The sequence below is a fragment of the Pseudophryne corroboree genome, chromosome 1 (genome assembly GCF_028390025.1).
Source record: "Pseudophryne corroboree isolate aPseCor3 chromosome 1, aPseCor3.hap2, whole genome shotgun sequence".
Taxonomy (NCBI): domain Eukaryota; kingdom Metazoa; phylum Chordata; class Amphibia; order Anura; family Myobatrachidae; genus Pseudophryne; species Pseudophryne corroboree.
Window position 1 is genome coordinate 707180150 of NC_086444.1, and position 6555 is coordinate 707186704.

General features: G+C 42.2%; 1 protein-coding gene across 2 annotated transcripts in view; it reads right to left on the reverse strand.

Moving 5' to 3' along the window:
- TICAM1 (TIR domain containing adaptor molecule 1) overlaps positions 1–6430 on the reverse strand; it is a 105842-nt gene extending 99412 nt beyond the window's left edge. The window contains exons 1-2 of one of the 2 annotated variants that reach the window (XM_063914891.1): positions 6188–6430; positions 428–567 (exon numbers count right to left, since the gene is read on the reverse strand). The gene's annotated coding sequence lies outside the window, so the exon portion shown is untranslated. The remainder of the gene's footprint in view (positions 1–427; positions 568–6187) is intronic. The other variant, XM_063914889.1, reaches the window with a different exon arrangement.
- Positions 6431–6555: the final 125 nt, after the last annotated feature.

Below are 6555 nucleotides of genomic sequence, written 5' to 3' on the forward strand. Positions count from 1 at the left end.
TGCACGCAGGTGAGTTCACTTCTTCTCCCCTAAGTCCCTCGTTGCAGTGATCCTGTTGCCAGCAGGACTCACTGTAAAATAAAAAACCTAAGCTAAACTTTTCTAAGCAGCTCTTTAGGAGAGCCACCTAAATTGCACCCTTCTCGGCCGGGCACAAAAATCTAACTGGCTTGGAGGAGGGTCATAGGGGGAGGAGCCAGTGCACACCACCTGATCCTAAAGCTTTACTTTTTGTGCCCTGTCTCCTGCGGAGCCGCTATTCCCCATGGTCCTTTCAGGAACCCCAGCATCCACTAGGACGATAGAGAAAATGGTAATAACAGAAGAGACAGACAACTACTCCATAGATCTTTCGATCAACGTTTCGATTTATCCAAAAACCGTCATCAGGATCATATAACAAACATTACACACAAGACATACTTACATAACCTCGTCTCCCCCCGTCAGGAAGCCGCCGGCGCCGTCTCCCGAGTCAGTGACGTCACCACACGTGCACCGCACGCCCCCCGGCGCGCCCAGATGACAGCCCGGCGTCATGGCAACCCAGCACACCATAACAAACCCCTGTAAATACATACATACAGGACATCAATCGCAAGCTAACAAATGGTAACAAATTTGAAAAAACAGAGGCGATCTCCCAGCGATGCTATGTATACGTTCCAAATGGATAGGACTCTTGTTCCTCAAACAAAAAACATGTTATACAGCTTTTGGCAACAGTGGTTGCCAAAGAGACCAGCATACACAATACGGAGACGGGTTTCCGGTCGGACACACGTGGTGTCATGTGACACATGGACTCTATGAAAATTGTGGTTGTTCTCACCCGGGAAGAGGGTCACTTTCCCATAATGAAAGATATCTGCAGTGATCTGTAACGGCTTTTCCTTGTAACCAATTATATGAAATAACGTTTTTTAATGGATTTATGTTAGTCATTTAGGAACAGTAGACAGCTTAGTATGGTGATATATATATATATATATATGTAAACATTTTATACCACTTATAAAATTAAATGTGGAAAGTATGATTGTTTTTAGGAATAGTGGAACCTGATTGGCTGTAGCAAATAGGTGTTTTAGTCAGACAGGTATAAAAGGACCAAGGGGTCACTTCCACTGTATACCCTGAGGAAGGATTTTAAATCCGAAACGCGTTGGTTTATTGGAAGGAGGACCCTGGACAGCCATTTTTCCATGGTGGTAGGCATTGTTTCGTGGGTAATTTTTCCCCTAGGAATTTTTCCAAATTGGTGAAAGTAACCTTATCCATCCTACCGGTACCATTGGAAGTGGCCTTTTGCTCTTTTGAACAGGGTACCCCTTTGTTGTTATTTTATTATTTTTAAAACTGTTTTTACCCCTATTGTTTGGGGAGATAACCTTTTTGAATAAAAAAAAGACAATTTTTTGCACCATATCTGCTGTCATTGGAAACTTCTTGTGTGGAGAGAACGGAATGGCCGTAGACCCATAACAGAAGTGGAGAAAGATACCTTTCATTGCACATAGGGCTTATATTTAAGGTAAGCCTGGTGTAGATAAGTCGTGGATTAGAAGATTGTGTAAAGTATTAAAGAAACCTTTATGTGAACGCATCACATTTAACACAGGTCAGTTGCCGGGAGTGACGACCCTGGATATCTTTGGTGGACATACCTAGAACAATTAACAAACCTGCTGTATAACATGTTTTTTGTTTGAGGAACAAGAGTCCTATCCATTTGGAACGTATACATAGCATCGCTGGGAGATCGCCTCTGTTTTTTCAAATTTGTGTCTATTAAGGAGTTGTGTTCCTTTTTGGAGATCTGCCGAGTTGAAGCTAGGGCGCAAGTTACTCTTTATCTATTTTTGAACAAATGGTAACAGGTTAATGTAAAACCTTATCATGAATCACTAAACTGATGCTGAACAATAGGTGTCCGGCCGGATGAAATATCCGCTAGAGAGGTTGTCCCCTTTGTCCAGAAGTTTCACTCCTCGAGTGGGGAGATTGCTAAATGTGCTAAAAGATTGTGGCCCATTGTGACTACGGATAGGGACTTGCCGTGTCTCCGGAATGCTACTATGATGCCTAGCTTTGCTAGGGATCGTAATCTTAAAGATTGGTTGGTGAAGAATGATATTTCTTCCTTTCAGGATTTGGTTCCTACCAATTTTTTGACTAAAAAACCAGGCTGCTACAGGTGCACTGGGTGCACCACGTGTAGCTACATGGAGACGGGGAGTTCCTTTCCGCACCCACATACGGGAGCTAGGTGTGCCATCCGACAGGTGTTAACGTTGCTCCAGCACATTTGTCGTTTACATTATACGTTGTCCTTGTGGTCTCCTCTATGTGGGGAAGACCTCAAGGCAATTCAAGGAACGGATGGCCCTACACAGGTCCGCGATTAGACAGGCGTTAGAACACACTGGGACACACAGTCAGCCTGTTGCTCGGCACTTCAAAGCTTTCAATCATGGGCTGAGTACCTTACGATACAAAATTATAGACCAAGCACCAAAGAGAATGCGGGGGGTGATAGACACAGGGTATTGTTGCAGAAAGAATCGCGTTGGATTCACCGTTTGGATACGGTCTCCCCTCGCGGTTTAAATGAGACGTTACCGTTGAGTTGTTTTCTGTAACATGACCGCATTTGGAAGTATAGTTTTGACAGTTAGTAGGTGCTATGTTTGTACTAGCGATATTTCATCCGGCCGGACACCTATTCAGCATCAGTTTAGTGATTCATGATAAGGTTTTACATTAACCTGTTACCATTTGTTAGCTTGCGATTGATGTCCTGTATGTATGTATTTACAGGGGTTTGTTATGGTGTGCTGGGTTGCCATGACGCCGGGCTGTCATCTTTGCGCGCCGGGGGGCGCGCGGCGCACGTGTGGTGACGTCAGTGACGTCACTGACCCGGGAGACGGCGCGGCGCCGGCGGCTTCCTGACGGGGGGAGACGAGGTTATGTAAGTATGTCTTGTGTGTAATGTTTGTTATATGATCCTGATGACGGTTTTTGGATAAATCGAAACGTTGATCGAAAGATCTATGGAGTAGTTGTCTGTCTCTTCTGTTATTACCATTATTATAAGTCCTGAGAGTGCCGCCTTCTGTTACTGTGACTGTACAGACCCGTGTTGGGTTCTTCTTGGAGGGCACCTGGGCATATTCTTTGAGACACAGCTGAGTACCGGTGTGGATGGGAAAAAAAAAAAATATATATTATATATATATATATATATATATATATATATATATATATATATATATATATATATATATATATATATATATCTCAAAAGAATGCCGCGCCACTTGTGATACTACAATTCCCATATAGTTCAATGAACACTCCCAGTTATTTGGGCGTCAGCTGTCCCCTAAAGAAACGGCAATGGTAGGTTGCCGCAAAAGAGAGATAGGGATACCAGATAGGGGTTCTAAGCGACCTAAGGTGTTTCTATATGACCAAATAAATTATGTCAATATATTAAATATATATAAAAAAATTCGTTAATATAAAAAATTATATATTTTTTATTCTTGTTTCACAACACTATAAAGTATAATAAAAAATACAAAATACAGTACCAATAAGTATAATACAATAAAAATACAGTTTCTCTAAGAGATGACTGTTTTTAAAAAAAAAAAAAAAAGGGGAAATGGAGGTCTTTACCCAGAGACCTCCTGCTACATCAGTTAAGACTTTTTAAAAAACTATTCTCTTATTTTGCACAGACTATTTGCACTTTACTTGAGATTTTTTTCTCATATCCATTTCCCCTTTAAAAAAAAAAAAAAAACAGTCATCTCTTAGAGAAACTGTATTTTTATTGTATTATACTTATTGGTACTGTATTTTTTATTATACTTTATAGTGTTGTGAAACAAGAATAAAAAAATATATATTTAATATATTGACATAATTTATTTGGTCATATAGAAACACCTTAGGTCGCTTAGAACCCCTACCTGGTGTGTGTGTGTGTGTGTGTGTGTGTGTGTGTGTGTGTGTGTGTGTGTGTGTGTGTGTGTGTGTGTATGTATGTATGTATGTATGTATGTATGTATGTATGTATGTATGTATGTATGTATGTATGTATGTATATATATATATATATATATATATATATATATATATATATATATATATATATATATATATATATCTATCTATCACACACATCTATATCTATCTAATACATATATCCTTTTGCCAGCAGGGTCCCTAGTGACGTTAATACGTTCCAATGTGTATGAACAGGTACTGAATGACGATTTTGTGGATCTGATCAGGAAACATTATGGCCGACATAAAAAACATTATTCGAGTCGATCTCAGGGAGTAGTAACTGGGCAAAATACAATTTTTGCGATCCCGAGGGGTCTGAGAGAAATCTATTCTATGAATATGACTCCCTCCATAATAAGATCGCGTCTGTGATCGTGCCACAGACCAATGTATCCTTACTATACATACATATAGGTATAGCTCTTTCTGATATCACATTATCATGTCAATATGCACCCAGTCAGAAATTGTTGGTGCCAACAGGATCACCCCCCACGTCTGTGTCTCCCATATAGTTTTCTCTTGGGAAAATATATCTCTACTGACATGTTGACATTGATTTACATGTACCAAGTACTATTAGGAGTCGACAGCCCCGACATAGTCATTCCCTTTGTGGCAGAGCACTCAGCCTCAGATATGCCGACACACGTGTACCAAACACCCACCGACATTACACTGGCTATAAGGGATAGACCCCAGTACATTCTGTCATGGAAACAGAGTTTACCAGCTCATTTACACCGCGCTCATGATAAAGTGTGCTTTTATTTTTAACTTATATTGCACCAAACAACTGTGCCCCCCCTCGTTTTCCACTCTGATCTATACAGCAGTGTTTTGGAAGGACCAGCGTCTCTGTGAGGAGAAAATGGCGCTGTTAGAGCTGTGAAGTCTAAGCCACGCCCCCTTAATGGCGCACTTTAGTCCCGCTTATTTTTATATATTTATACTGACGGGGGTCTGTATTTAGTGCCCAGGCACTGTATACTCTTATGCCAGTTGCTATTGAGGTTTTTATGTTGCCCAAGGCGCCCCCCCTGAGGTGCCGTTTTGTATGTGGGAGCATGACGCGCAGCGCAGCCGCTGCGCGGTACCTCAAAAGCAGTCATGAAATCTTCTGCCGTCACTGAAGTCTTCTGATCTTCTTCTACTCACCCGGCTTCAGACTTCTGGCTCTGCAAAGGGGGGTGACGGCGCGGCTTCGGGAACGAGCATCTAGGCGTACCTAGCGATCAGACCCTCTGGAGCTAATGGTGTCCAGAAGCCCAAGAAGCAGAGCATTGAAACTCACAGAAGTAGGTCTGCTTCTCTCCCCTAAGTCCCACGATACAGGGAACCTGTTGCCAGCAGTGCTCCCTGAACATAAAAAACCTAACAAAAAGTATTTTCAGAGAAACTCAGTAGAGCTCCCCTGTGTGTGACCAGTCTCACTGGGCACAGAATCTAAACTGGAGTCTGGAGGAGGGGCATAGAGGGAGGAGCCAGTTCACACCCATTTAAAGTCTTAAAGTGCCCATGTCTCCTGCGGATCCCGTCTATACCCCATGGTTCTTGAAGCATCCCCAGCATCCTCTAGGACGTATGAGAAAAAGTCAGCGAATGATAGTTGATAGTTAAAGAGGAGGAGAGTTCTCCATTTATCAATGAACTTACATTAATATAGCAGGTGTTCCTTGAACACCCTGAGATAAGAATCAGTGCAGAAGTTATCCACTTTTGCCCTCGTAATCCTTGTTGTGCAGGGCCACTCAGGGTCAATCATACAATGAGAGTACCTGGATTATAACATATGCAATATCATTGATTTGCTAAATGTATCAATTCTATGGGGGGAATTCAATTGCTTGAAAAGATACCCAATTGGACTTTTCAAACAATTGAATACCCCCCCTATAGAACGATTTACAGCAATCAAATGTAAGCAACGTCCCATGTATACAGTGTTATATACGGATGCTCCCCATATATCAGGGAGCGGCGGGGGGAAAGTGGCAAGGGTAAGTAGATACCGAGATTCTCCCCCGACGGTAAATAGAGTTTAGGAATTGCAGGATCCCAGAGACCAATTCTAAAGTAGAAAGTCAGCATCAAATGGCCTTACTTGTGAGTCTATGCGCCGTTCCTGCTAAATTAAAGGACTGAAGTGTTGTGGCCAGTTGCTGTTAGGGTTCCCGCTCGTACACAGCGGGCGCACCGGAACTAGACGGCCGTCTCTTGGATCTTGAATCTAGCGTCTAGTACCGTTTTGCGATGGCACTTCCTCAGTAATGGATCTCCGCTGTCCGGGAGACAGTTGCATTCTGGGCTCCATAATCTAGGGAAGAACCAATCAGAGTATAGAGGACGTAAAAGGAAATTCAAGATTTACTCTGATTGGTAAATGTCTTCTCTCCTGTCATTGCATATGATTGGAGAAGTGTCAAAGGGACGTATACAATGAGTCCGTGGCTGCTTGCTAATTGCTAGAGC